The sequence below is a fragment of the Cebus imitator genome, unplaced genomic scaffold (genome assembly GCF_001604975.1).
Source record: "Cebus imitator isolate Cc_AM_T3 unplaced genomic scaffold, Cebus_imitator-1.0 Scaffold35, whole genome shotgun sequence".
Classification (NCBI taxonomy): domain Eukaryota; kingdom Metazoa; phylum Chordata; class Mammalia; order Primates; family Cebidae; genus Cebus; species Cebus imitator.
The window spans coordinates 4,922,327-4,937,712 of NW_016107350.1; the positions used below are offsets into that span (position 1 = coordinate 4,922,327).

The window sequence follows — 15,386 nt, forward strand, 5'->3', positions numbered from 1 at the left end:
TTTAGCCACTTTAAAAACATGAAGCTGTATTTTTTCTTTTGTTTGTGGCTTCTGGTCATACAACAAAATTCAAAGTCTTCTTTGACAATATTTTTAACCTCTTGATGATTGCTACTAATTTTCTTAGACTTTGAAAAGTGACTTTCTCTCTAAATAACACCACCATCTTGCCTTTGTTCTTTAATGATTATCTGGTTAATTTAACAGTTTAAGCCACATTGTTACTGAAGTAACAAAATCTCAGTTACTTAAATAGCACAAGTCTTTTGCTTTTGAGATTGACAGTGCATTACAGCTTTTCTGAGCTCTGCGTACCTCAACCAATCTCTTTTCCTTGGACCCAGGCTCAAAGAGTTGCTCATATCTGGAATGTGTTGATCTCATGGTCAGGTGCAGAAACAAAATGATGCAGAACAAAACCACAGAAATGTACTGAATGCCTCTGCACAAGTGTGGAAAAAAAATGTCTACTCATAGGGTATTGGACAATCAAGTTGTATGGTTAAGCTGAAAGTCAGAAAAATTATACTCATCATACGGGAAAATGTGGCAAGAGTGGGGAACAAAACCAGTGAATAATTAATACAGCTTACCACAGCGGAGAACATTCATTTTCCTCTAATGCAATTTCACTTATCCTCCTCTCAAAGACTCCAAAAGCTTCATCCAGTTATTCCATCCAACTATAATTTGTGGCCTTATGACATGCATCAGGTTGGGATGCAGCTACACCTCATCTAAGATGTGTTATCTGAAAGGATAAAGCATCTGTTTCCTCCAATCTCTCTCTCTCTCTCCCCTCCTCCCCTGCGACATAGAAAGAGCACATAGAATGGTGAAACAGGAACAAGACAACCACATATATTCTCAAATTCTCACATTTGGAAAGAAGAAAATAGCAGACAGATACAGGTCACTTGTGAATAGCAGTTTTGAAAATCTGGCAGAAGTTATATTCTTGATAAATGAAATGGTCTTTGCATAGGTTCTCGTTCATCCTAGAAGGAGTTCCCTGGAGCATTGGTCTCTGTGGCTCCTAACTCGATCCTGTATGGAGTGATTTATTTTTTATCAGTCTCCTTGGGTATAAAGAGAAAGGAAGGATACATTTTTCTAAACATGCTTCCTGTACCTAGTTATTTGAGGGCCTTTGGGGCCATTTTTTCAAACCGTGGATAGTTAAAATATTTTTTTTTTTTTTTTTGAGTCGGTGTCTCAATCTGTCACCCAGGTTGGAGTGCAGTGACATGATCTCGGCTTACTACAACCTCCACCTCCCTGGTTCAAGTGATCCTCCACCAGAGTAGCTGGGACTACAGGTATGCACCAGCACCCCCAGTTAATCTTCAGATACTTTAGGCAATAAAACTTAGAAACAACCTTTTTTTAAATAATTGAATACAATTAGCTCCAGTTAGCTGCGTGCCTCTCTCTATATAATTAGAGACATCTTTAGCTTCTCAAAATCCCATGAGATAATATCTTTGCTGTTTTTTTCTTCCTGAAGCCTTTGTGTTTGAAGAGAATTTCAAAGAGCAACATTAATCCAATCAGATATTTTAATAAGGGATGTGATGATCACACTTTTGATATTTTAAAAAATCTTTTACTACCTAGAATTGACAAGAAGTATATGTTCAAATCTGTCTTTCTAGTCCTGATTCTCTACATCCTCTCAGTTTCTTTTTTAATCCAGATTACAAAAACGCCTTTCTTTCTGAGTTAAACTAGTTTTTATACTATTTATCAAAGGCAGCTAATAATAATCAACTAATGCTACGAATGTTCTATTTTGAGTAAAACCTTATTATCCAAAGCCACAAATTAATTTGACAGTTTCTGCCCTCCAAGTTGTTACAGATTTTAGTCATACGCAAAGATTTTATGATACATAATATGAGTTGACATCTTAAAAAACTGAGTGGCCTTTTCTTGCTAATTTGTACCAAGAACCAAAGCTTATGCTGTATATTTTAGGTGTTTGCTGTGACAGCTCCCTATTTTTGTATCCGTCTCACTATTATGCAACTCTGACCATGGAAACAAACGACACCAATATTTTAAGACTGACAGAAACAAATATGTTTCTATCACTTGCATTAAACGATGGCTGCAGATTAGATGTTGTTCTTCTGAGTTCTGCCAGCACTGCTTTTCTTCAAAAGCCCTTTTGTTCCAGAATGCATGCTGAAGGAGGAAGGCTAATAGAGGACTCCTATGCATGGCAGAGGGCAGAATTTCAAGAAACAGAGGCAGAACACATGAGCGAATTAAAAGGTTATGATTGGGCAGGTAGCATATTTTATCTATGCGCACTCCATTGCACAATAAAATCTCATTGCCAAGGTGAAGGTTAACTAGCAGTATTCTCAACCTAAAGGGAAGCATGTCATGCTGTAGAGATAAGCAAAAATTGTGAATCATTATATATGTAATATTTCTCGCCACCTGTTGTGGGCTGAATTGTGTCCCCACCCTATTCATACATTGAAGTTCTAACCCATAGTTGTTGGGAAGGGCATTCATGCACAGCTTGTCCATCCTTGGTTGGTTGTTTAAGGGTGTGACATGAGCCTGGAACACGTTTTACATGGAGATACGAGCTCTCCGAGCCTTTGCTGAGTCGTGTCGCTGGAGCTTATCGTCCTCAGGAGCGCCTCCTCCGCCGCTCCGCCTTCATCTTGCCTGAGCCCTTGCGGAGGACACGGTGGGACAGCTGCGGAGGCCTCCTTGGGCGTGAGTGTCCGGCCCGTCTCATCCACATACTCAATTCTAACATCGGGTTTGTAGCCGTCCTTCTCGTCGAAGTCCTGCCTGAAGCCTCGGTCCTCCTCCCGCCGGCCGTACTTGTCCCCCGTGGCCATCTCATCCTCGATGCCGTGCGCGGCTGAGGGCAGCGACTTGGGGGCCTTGACCCGGGCCACCATCTGCACTGTGGCCTCCAGCGGCCCTTTGTTCTGACACAGGAGCAGGGCAGCCGCCAGCCCCCCGCTCGCGATCCGCTCCCCGTCCAGGACCGGCGTGGAGGAGGCAGAGACATCCTGCTGCTGCTTCCCCCTGGTCCGGGTTCACCGCGCTCCAGCCACCGTTCTCCTTCCTCCCGGTCGGATTCGGAGCCGCAGTGGGCCCAGCGCTCCCCGTCCGGCCGGCAGGTGGGGCTCTCCCCAGGGTGCCGCGGAGCTCAGAGGCGGCGTTGAACGCGGTGGCCCCTTCCGCTCGGGGTCGGGGTCGGCAGCCTCCTCCCAGCCCCGATGGCGGGACTCGGGCTCCTTCACCATCTCCACCACCTTTCCGCAGCGTCGCCCCGTCTCCAGCTGCGTCTGCAGCGCCAGCTCCGCGCGGTCGTCCTCTGGGACCTGCGGGGACCCCGCGGCGGAGCTCCACCCTCCTCCTCATCACGGAGGTCCAGGTTCTCCGCTGGGTGTCGTCCCACGGCGGAGGCTGAGGCATGAGCTCCTTCTCCTCCTCCACCGCGGACACTCGGCGGCGACCCCGGCCCCCAGCCTGGAACCACAGTCCTCACCCCGTGTCTGGTCCCCGAGAGGCAGCAGGTCATCTGCCCGCACTACTACCTCCTTCTCCTTCTTGCAGATTTTCTTCACCCTCCACTTGGTCTTTTTTTTTTCCCCATTTATTTTATTGCATTTTAGGTTTTGGGGTACATGTGAAGAACATGCAAGATTGTTGCATAGGTACACACGCGGCAGTGTGATTTGCTACCTTCCTCCCCATCACCTACATCTAGCATCTCTCCCCTTGCTATCTCTCCCCAGCTCCCCACCCCCCACCGTCCCTCCCCTATTTCCCCCCAACTGACCCCAATGTGTAGTGCTCCCCTCCCTGTGTCCATGTGTTCTCACTGTTCAACACCCGCCTATGAGTGAGAACGTGCGGTGTTTGATCTGCTCTTCTGTCAGTTTGCTGAGAATGATGGTTTCCAGGTTCATCCATGTCCCCACAAAGGACACAAACTCATCGTTTTTGATGGCTGCATAATATTGCATGGTGTATATGTGCCACATTTTCCCTGTCCAGTCTATCATCGATGGGCATTTGGGTTGGTTCCAGGTCTTTGCTATTGTAAATAGTGCTGCAATGAACATTCGTGTGCACGTGTCCTTATAGTAGAACGATTTATAATCCTTTGGATATGGTCTTTTTAACGGTCCCCATCTCCTCAGGAGTGAGGTACTCGGAGGCCAGCCCGGGCGCCACAGAGCTCAGGGACCAAGCCTGCAGCCGCAGCTTGGCGGGGATCTCCTCCAGCTCCAGCTCCAGCTCCCGCAGGTCATCGGCCGCGCCGCCCTGCTCCTGGCGGAAGGAGTGTGCGGCTCCCTCCAAGCTCTTCGTCGTACTTGGACAGGATAGAGTGAGGGTTTTGCTGCACCAGGTCATCCAGGCTCTCATCCTTCTCATAGGGCAGGTAGTCGGGCTGCTTCTTCCGCAGCTCCCCATTTTTTCTGCCTGCTCCTTTTCCACCGGGCTCACATGCACCATCACGTCCTTCTCCTCCTCCTGCAGCACGCCTTTGTCCTTGAGGGTGAGGACCATGGCCTCCCCTTCTCGGAAGGAATCAATGGCATGCTCCACGCTGAGGCCCTGCAGGTCCCGGGCACCATACAGGTCCTGCTGCCTCTGCCCAAACTCCTCCTCCTTATGTGAAAATATTTTTTTCCTATATTGGGTTTGTTGTATATTTCTTCATTTCACTTACAGTGTACATCATAGAACACCTAGGGAACTCCACTGCTATATTTCTAGTGGAGAGGGAAAGGGGTCAAAATTCTTCTCCTATACATTGAGGCAACACAAGAGGACTGCTTGCAGACTATCTCTCTGCATTGGTTGCAGTAACAGACTGGTTAGCCGTGGGGAACTTGTGCTCTCTATTGAAGCTGATTTTGCTGTCTCTTCCCCATGTGAGTTGAGTGTTGTTCCATACCATGCCTGTCTTTAAGTGTCTTGGAAATCCTGACACCTACAAATTATGCAGGGATTAACAACATAGAACTGATGCTTTTGTTATGTTCTTTCACATCCTTCTCGTAATCAGACTCATCAAGCCCTCAAGAACAGGATTGCTTTTATAAATGGAACTGAGAGAGCTCCCTTGTACTTTCTGCCATGTGAAGATGCAGAGAGAAGTTAGTTATCCCTGAACCAGAAAGCAGGCCCACACCAGACACCAAATCTGCTGGTGCCTAGACAATGAACTTCCCATGTTTTAAAAGTGTAAGAAATAAATTTCCGTTGCTATAAGCCACCCAGTCCACGTGGGATTTTGTAATAGGAGCCTTAGTAGGACAACAAGGATATCTCCAGGACCTTGATTCTTTCTCAATGTAAGTAAAACATTGAATACATATGTATTAACTTTCTTACCTAATTAAGCAATTGCTTTAGTGCAACATCAATGAGGGGAAACAGCCAAAGTTTCTTCCTTTCTTGCCCTTCCATTGTCTCTGCTTTTAATAAGACCAATGTGATTTACGTCTGTCTTTGTGATTGGATGTTTCTAACACCAGAATTCTATTGAAATTACTTTAAATAAAAGGGGATGATTAAAAGGAATCTCATAGAATATAGGAAGTAGAGTATTATCTTTACCCACACTGAAGTTGAGAGCTAGCTACTAAACTAGAATTGCCATATTCTACCTACTCACCTTACTTCTTTCCTCTCATTATTATTTTTTGTCTTAGTCCACATTAGCATCTAACATTAGAATATTAGACACATTAAGGAACGTATTCCCTGTGCTTAGAATTCCATGAGGAATGTAGTAAACACCTAATATAAATTAAAACTAGGATGGAACATTGAATGTCTGGCTAGAGACATAACCTATAGCAAATATTACTGAAGGTTCCCAGTAGAGAAAAGTCAGCATTGACTATTGACCTAGACTAGACAAGCTGAAGACATCTTGCTGTTAGACCCACCAGGCACTAGCTTTTTATCTATCTTATTTCTCTATTTACCCTGTGTGTCTTACAGTTTACAAGCTGAATGATAAAGAGATCTGCTAGGGTACAGAGAGAAATGATCTTTCCCCAACTCTCCCCAGTACAAAGGGCCAGTGTATGTTGTTGGATAAATTAATTAAAAACAAAATTCCCTGCCCATTTGGAAAACTTATACAAAAAGATAGAAAATAAGGAAAATTGTTTTCTTATCGAATAAACATTAAGCAAGAATGACCATCATAGGCAGTCTGCTGAGACACTGCAAATCCAGAACCAAATCTTACCTGTTGATACATCCACGCAGATACCGCAAAGTACATACACGTTATAAAGACTTGACGGCAGCATTTGTCACACACAGTTCATCCTAAATTCACCTGGTAATTAGAGTGACCATTTGTTACCTAAATGGCTTTATCCAAATGAACAATAAATTTCCCAAATCTTTAGAGTGGGATGCCTAAGTTATGCTCCTGCCCTCCCTCAGAAACTGGAATAGGACCACATTTTCTTTGATGATTATATTTCAGAGAGATGGTTCCTAGGTCTGAGAAAGATATCCCTGCCTCATAAAACTGATGAGAAGCTTATTTAGCTTGTAAAAAATTTACATACATTTCAAAGAGTTAGAGAAAACTCTTACAATTTCAAAGAATTAGAGAAAAATATTACAATCATAGGTTTCTTAAGGTAAATGTTCTAACATTAGGAAGGGAAGGGGGAGTCTCTTCCTTTACTTTCAACATAGCTGTTTAAGCCTCCTATTTTTAGTTTATACTTCCCTTTACAATAGCAAACTCCTGCTATAAAAATGGCTGAGAGATTAGGGGAAGTTCAAAAGGTAACAGTTTTGAGCTGATGACCTGGAACTAATCATATTTGGTCATTGTGTTTATAACATAAAATTACTATAGGAATAATTCATGAACTTAGGATGTTTGCTGGGATTTTCATGGGGGAACAAAAGAAAGGGCATAGTCACAGAACAGAGTTGAAGAGACACTGGGCTAAATAAATTGTTTTCAAAATTACACCTCTTAATTAAATAAAGTACACAAGCCTACACACACACACACACACACACACACACACACACACACAGAGCATGTCAGAACATATCCTCAAGACCGGCTAAAGCATATTTATTAACAAGGGAACTTGTTTCTATACTCTTTACTTGTTTACTATTTTACCAAAGGCAGCCGCCATTTTTTTTTATTTTTTATGTTATTGAAAAACAGGTTAAATGTATAAATGTATATAGATGTGAAGACAATGAAGACATAATGTTCATCATTATTCATGCAAATGCTCACCATTTCCCCTTCAAGACTCTTAAAAGAGAGGAGCTATTCTTGCATCCTGCCCCACCCACCTAGAAGAGTCACCCCAGAGAACAAGACATTGATTCCTAAATAAAAAGACAAAGAAGTTAAGTGACAACTGTTTTTCTGACCTCTTTATTTTAAACCTTCAATACGTATTGTGTGTGTGTGTGTGTGTTTACATACAATCCCTCATCATGTTTGTGTGAAATCAGTCAAGTGAACACACACACACACACACACACTGAGTTGAATTTTGCAAATTTTGGGGGTTAAAACAGGTAGTCACCTAGGCACCCTATCTAAGAGTGAATGCTAAAACTGAATGCTAAATGTTTTTAGTTGAGAAGCTGTATCTTGCTGATAATTTATGGAAGTAGATAAGTAGAAACAGACCTTTAGGATCTCAATCATAGCTTCTAAACCCAGGATACAAACTGGCAGCTGTGACTGGAAATCCAGTGATTTCATATTTCTTTCTGGCAGAAGAACTTGATGATAAACAGCACAGCAATGCTTAAGGAAAATGCAGAACAGAACCTTGATACCTGGGTGTGTTTCCTGAATGCTGGTTTACTGCAGGGCTTTGGACTCAGCTCAAACATGGATTTCAGCTACGATTTTTAACCTAACTCAGTTCCCACTTCAGTCTCAAAAATGGAATACTTATATTTTATAACTACTCATGGTTTCCTGATGACCTTCATCCTCAAACTCCTAGTAGTTCTGCATTCATGACAGTGATAGTTCTGCAATAAACATGTGCCTCAACCAGTATACAAGATATACAGATGTGAAGACAATGAAGAAATAATGTGCAACACTTTCGAACACAATCTGCTTAAGTTACTAGGATATTATCTCCTCCACCAAAGACAATTTTATTTACATAATAATGTCATGGAATTATAAGGGATAATAGGAGTTACCTAGTTCCAATCTCCCTACAAGGCAGTTCCTCTCTAATTTCTGCTAATTTCAAGTGCAGAAACAATCATATAACCTCCCAGGCTTCTTCACTTAGATATTACCTCCAGTTTTAGTATAAAGCTGATTTGTGTTGAAAAAATTCTGACTTCTTGTGGCTAAACACATCTCATAAGTGCTATCTGCTACATTTCTTTAGTAAAACTGCTTTATCATAAGCTTTAATTTCAGTGTTGTCTGTTAAACTGATTTTAGATTCTATAAATAAAAACCTTTGTTGATCTTATTTCCTGTGGTAATAAGCTCCAGTAGACAGTGTCTCTCATATAGTAGACGATTAATAAATATTTTGACTTGATGAGTTAATAGTCCTATAAAATTGACTATACCAACTCTACAGATATTTCTGAAAATAATATGGAAGTCCTAGGAGTGTATTTTTTTCTGAATTTTGTACCAAAAATAATGTTTTTACACACTTGGTATAATTAGTTATAAAATTAATGAAATTTTTAAATTTTAGGTTGGATTGTCGGAAGATTAGAGTTGAAGATGTGGTTCACACATCAAATATGATTGTATCTACCTTATTGATGAACCCGCCTTAAACCACTTTCTTTTAGTTTTTTTTCATAGAAATTCTCTCATGACTCTAATTTGAGGGATCTTGGCATTAATAAATGTAACAGATTATCACAAAGTACTTAAAATTCATTTTGGAAAAAAAACAGTGAGTACATATGTATATTCAAGAAAGCAATTGACATTTTTATTTCTAACTTATAATCAATAACACTTGCAAATCTAAATCTTGCTAATTGTAACATATTTAACATTGTTTAGATTCTTTGCCAAACCTCTTGTGAATCATTTAAATTACTTAGATTTCAGCATGAATGTAACACTAGAACTTTAATCAAACTTGGTAAATGCGTATTCCGCAGCATTAGGCCAATTATTCACACATATGTTCATTTAAAGTCATCGTCCTCTCTGTTTTTATAATTTCTTCTTTTAATTCCTTATCTTTTGGCCACTTTTAACAAACACACTAAGTATTACACATCTTGCTACATATTTTTCAGAAGTATTACTTATGTCATTATTGAAAGTCTGAAAAATATGAAGTGGCTTGATAAATGTCTAGTAAAAAGTTTTGAAAAGCTGTAATGTAAGAGACACATCAGTTATTTTCACACAACAAATTCAGAGACTCTTTCCTCTTAATAATTGGAATCATTTTTAAGAGTTTTTAAAATATATTAAGTTCTTTTATCTTAGACCTTCAAAATATACTATAAATTCTAGATTTCACACTTGTGCATGTATGCAAGATTACCTGATATTAGGCAATGTAATTCTTTATGTACAGGAAAATATTTAAAATTGAATAAAAGTTAATACTGACCATTTTGAAAAGTGTGGGATAATTAGAGACTGCTTTTCCTGATAACAACAACAACAAAAAAATCCTTTTTGTTATCTAAAATATATTCTTTAGACATGAATTACATTTCACTAAAATCTTAGCTGGCTAGAGAATATATATAGTCCATTAACATATGTGCTTATATAAATACCCCTAACAACTTGCAAACAAAGTCCTTTTAAAAATAAAAAAATAAAAAATAAAAAGCCTGTGAATAAAAATGTTAAAAGTGCCAAAGGTCAACTAACAGACTAGATGCCCAATTCTCACTTATTTAACTAAAGAAAGAGTTTATATAGCAAAATAGTTTCAATAGTCCATTAATTTTTAATCTATGACGCTATGAAAACAGGTTGTTGGAGTGACTGTCTTAAAAACTTCTCAATAAGGAGACTGAAAGGAATTCTACTTTCAGGATTAGCTAACTGTTATGTGTTGAATTGTGTTCTCTTAAATTTATATGTTGAATTTTTTATCCTTTGTTCCTCAGAAAAATACTTATTTGAAAATACAATCACTGCAACTTTATTGTGTTATATAAGGTCATATTGGAGTAGGGTGATTCCTAATCTATACGACTAGTGATATGGTTTGGCTTTGTCCCCACCCAAATCTTATCTTGATTTCTATCTCCCATAATCCACACATGTCACAGGAGGGGCTCAGTGAAAGGTAATTGAATCATGGGAGCAGGCATGCGTGTCCCTTCTGTTCTCATGATAGTGAGTAAGTGTCGTGAGACCTGATGGCTTTAGAAAGGGCAGTTCCCCTGAACACGATCTTTTTGTCTGCCATCATGTAATATGAGCCATTGCTCCTCTTTCACCTTCTCCCATGATTGTGAAGCCTCTCTAGCCATGAGGATCTGTGAGTCCATTAAACCTCTTTTGCTTTATAAATTACCCAGTCTCTGGTATGTCTTCATTAGCAGTATGAAAATGGACGAATACAGTAAATTGGTACTGGAAGTGGAGCACTACTGTAAAGATACTCAAAAATTTGGAAGCAACTTTGGAACTGGGCATCAGGCAGAGGTTGGAACCACTTGGAGGGCTCAGAAGAAGACAGGAAGATGTGGGAAAGTTTTGAACTTCCTAGAAACTTGTTGAATGGCTTTGACCAAAATGCTGATAGTTATATGGACAATGAGGTCCAGGTTGAGGTAGTCCCAAGCTGCTGCAAAAATTTCCATAAGTAACAAGGAGCCATGGGCGAATTGCCAAGGCAAGTGGGAAAATGTCTCCAGGGCACATCAGAGACGTTCATGGCAGCCCCTCCCATGATAGGCCTTGAAGCCTAGGAGAAAAAATGGTTTCCTGGGCTAGGTCCAAGATCCCCTTGCTGTGTGCAGCCTTGGGACTTGGTGTCCTGCATCCCAGATGCTCTAGCCTTGGGTAGAAGGGGCCAAGGTCCAGCTCAGGCCATTGCTTCAGAGAGTGCAAACCCCAAGCCTTTGTAGCTTCCATGTAATGTTGGACCTGCAAGTACACAGAAGACAGGAATTGTGGTTTGGGAACCAAAATCTGCCAAGATGTCAAAGAATGTATGGAAATACCTGAATAGCCAGTCAGAAGTCTGCTGCAGGGGTACAACCCTCATGGAGAACTTCTGCTTGGGGAGTGTGCAAGGGAAATGTGGGGTTGGAGCTCCCACACAGAGTCCCCACTGAGCTCTGCCTAGTAGAGCTATGAGAAGAGGAGCACCATCCTTCATATCCCAAAATGGTAAATCCAGTGATAGCTTTCACTGTGCACTTGGAAAAACTGACACTCAACACCAGCCCCTTAAAACATCCAGGAAGAGGGCTATTCCCTGCAAAGGCATAGGGGTGGAGTGGCCCAAGATCATGGAAATGGTCCTCTTGCATCAGTGTGACTTAGATGTGAGACATGGAGTCAAAGGAGATCAGTTTGGAGCTTTAAGATTTCACTGCCTCGCTGGATTTTTGACTTGCATGGGGCCTGTAGCCCCTCATTTTGGCCAGTTTCTTCAATTTGAGACAGATGTATTTACCCAATGCCTGTACCCCCCATTGCATCTAGGAAGTAATTAATTTGCTTTTTATTTTACAGGCTCATAGATAGACAGGACTTGCCTTGTTTCATATGAGACTTTTGGCCGAACTTTTGAGTTAATGCTAAAATGAATAAGACTTTGCAGGACTGCTGGGAAGGCATTATTGGTTTTGAAATGTAATGACTTGAGATTTGAGAGGAACAAGGGGCAGAAAAATATGGTTATGCTGTGTCCTCTCCCAAATCTCATCTCGAATTATAGCTTCCATAATCCCTGTGCCATGTAGGGACCTAATGGGAAAGAATTGAATCATAGGAGTGGGTTTTCCCTTTTTGTTCTCATGAGAGTGAATTAGTCTCACAAAATCTGATGGTTTTATAAGGGGCAGTTCCCCCTCCCATACTCTCTTACCTGCTGCCATGTAAGGTGTGTCTTTGCTCTTCCTTCATTTTCTGCCATGAATTCTCCTCAGCCATGTAGAACTGACTCAAGAGTTTTTATCAAAAAACTCTTTTTTAAAAAATAAATTACCCAGTCGAGGGCATTTTCTTATTAGCAGCATAATGAAAGGAGTAACATGTGAGAAAGGATGTGTTTGCTTTTCTTTCCACCATGATTGTAAGTTTTCTGAGGCCTCCTCAGCCATTCTGAACTGTGAGTCAATTAAACCCATTTCCTTTATAAATTATCCAGTCTTGGGTATGTGTTTATTAGCATTATGAGAATAAACTAATACAACTAATGTCCTTAGAAAATTGTAACAGACATATAGACAGGTAGACACAATGTGAATGTAAAGTCAGAGCTGTGTCTACAAGCCAAAGAATGCGAAAGATTGCCAGAAAATCACCAGAGGTAAGCAGAGAGGCATAGAACAGGTTCTTTTCCATAACTCTCAACAAGGAATCAACCCTACTAACACATGGGTTTTGAACTTGTAGCCTCTAGAAGTATGAGTGAATAAATTTTTGATATTTAAACTACCTATCATATAGCACTTTGTTACAGCAGTCCTGGACAATAAATACATAATGTGATTCATCATCTGTCATTGTTCTGCAGTAATTAAGCCACTGCCTACAGACAAAACACCAATGCACATTGATTATGTCTTTTCTGTTATATGTCTACTGTGATGAATTGATAATCATATATTTGCATAGTCAGTAACCTATTTATTTAGCTTTCACTTACAGTGGGTGGTGTTTACAGCATTCTGAGTATTACTGATATATCTGTACTGATCCAAAGATATTCTGAAGTGCGTATACATTCTCAATTTTGCTACTTCTGAGGCAAAATACTCTATGTTTTTTGAACACTATTTTTAAGATGAAATGCTTCTTAAGCTATAACTTTTGTTGATTTAATCTTCTTTGATACAGTTTTTTCTCCTTGTTTATTGCTCTATCTGACTCAGTACAAAGTGGTTCTTGGAATAATATCAAGATGATCTACCTGTGCTAGAGCTTCCTGCATCATCAGTTAAAAAAATTAAAAAATAATAATAATTTAAAAATTATGTTTGCTATGGTTTACACAAAGGGATAGACTTATTAGGCTTTTGTACCTGCATACAAAGTTTAAAGTGATTGATGCCACATGTATGTGATGTATAAAGGTGGGTATGCTTACATATGTGTATAGATAGATAGATAGATAAATGGAGATATGGACCTAGATATAGATATAGATATTTTTAAATAGTCCCACAAGTTGCTTAAGTATTTTGGTTTTACTAATCATGATATGAAAAAGGATTCTTGTTTATCTCACTTTGCTCACCTTCAGATGTTATGTCTCTTTGGTCGATCCATTTTTGGTGGCAAGCTATCTCTAATGAAATGATTTACTCTCACACACTATGGGCTTCTTAATCCCAGAGATAGCACAAATTCCAGTATGGGCAACACACTTCATTGCTTTTATTATTTGAAAGGGACGTTTAATACCTATTGTTTTATATTATTCTTACACTATTTCTCAGTTGGAGCATAGAGTAAACACTAAAGGATAGTAAGGAAAACAAGCTGTAGTTGTTTAGGCTGGAAGTGTCTTATTGAAAACAATCTGTCAATGAATGATTGTCTGGTTACTATGAAAAGCAAAATGTTAAAAGTCAATTACAGTACACCCTCATATCACCTAGGACTCATGGATAATAGCTCTTCCCTTCACATAAGATGAAATCATCACTTAATTTATTTTGTTTCAATAACATAAAAATGCTCTCAGTATCAATGAGCACACCTCACACCCAAATCTTGTTTCTAATGCCATTCTCCAATAAAAGAAATTAGGGCCCCATAGAAAAATAAGTGATTCTAGGATTGGGGCAGGAAATAGCGCAGATGTTTCTGCAACATCTCCTACTACCAGTGAATAAAAAGAATGCATGCACACACACATTCATATAATAATGGGAACATGTCAGAGAGTCATAGGAGCCAAGTAAAAGAGTTCCTAAAGGCCAGAGATGGAATAATTTGAAACTCAACATTGATAAAATAGTATTGGATCAAAACTCTGTGTTAGTGTGATTGGGCTATTATAACAATATACTACAGGCTGGGTAACTGAAACAACTGAACTTTATTTTCTTATAATTCTGGAGGCTAGAAGTCCCACATCAAGGTATCAGCAGAGTTGTTTTCTGCTGAATCGTCTTTCTGGCTTGTTGATGGCTGTTTTTTGCTGTGTCCTTGTATTGCTCCATTTTCACTCAGCTGATAAAGACATACCAGAGACTGGGCAATTTATAAAGAAAAAGTTTAATGGACTTAGACTCATAGTTCCACGTGGCTAGGGAGGCCTCAAAATTACGGTGGAAGGCTAAAGACATGTCTTATTTGGTGGCAGACAAGAGACAAATGAGGGCCAAGCAAAAGTTGAAACCCCTTATAAAACAATCTGATCTCGTGAGACTTATTCACTGCCACGAGAACAGTATGGGGGAAACAGCCTCCATGATTCAACTATCTCCCACTGGGTTCCTCACACAACGTGTGGGAATTATCAGAGCTACAATACAAGATGAGATTTGGGTGGGGACACACCAAGCCATATCAGTCCTCAAATGGCCTTTTCTCTGTGTGCAGAAAGAGAGACGGGTGGGGGAGGGGATTTTGCATTACTTCCTCTTCTTTTTGTTTGCTTTTATTTTTCTTTCAAGAAGGAGTCTTGCTCTGTCACCCAGGCTGGAGTGCAGTGGCACATCTCAGCTCACTACAACTTCCACCTCACAGATTCAAGCAATTCTCCTGCCTCAGCCTCCTGAGTAGCTAGGACAACAGGCATGTGCCACTACGCCTGGCTAATGTTTTGTATTTTTAGTAGAGATAGGTTTCACCTTGTTTGCCAGGGTGGTCTCAATCTCCTGACCTCAAGATCCAGCCGCTTTCGCCTCCCAAAGTGCTGGAATTACAGGCGTGAGCCACCGCCCCTGACCATCCTCTTCTTATAGGGACACAATAACAATTCCTATTGGATTGAGGATCACCCTATGACCTTATTAAATATCAATAGCATTTTTGATGTCTCAATCTTCAAATATAGTTAGGGATTAGGACTTCAACACATGATTTTGGGGAGACAGAAACATTCAGTCTATAACAAACCTAAAATAAGAAATAAATACCCATTAGTTTATACTGATAAACAAACCGGGAAGAAGATAGAAATCACCCATTCAGAAAATTTCAAACAATTTGTGTGGACACTTCA

General features: G+C 40.1%; 1 pseudogene; it reads right to left on the minus strand.

Annotated features, from left to right (window-relative positions):
- Positions 1–489: 489 nt before the first annotated feature.
- On the minus strand, positions 490–7,762 carry LOC108301497 (annotated as a pseudogene).
- Between the last annotated feature and the right edge of the window lie 7,624 nt (positions 7,763–15,386).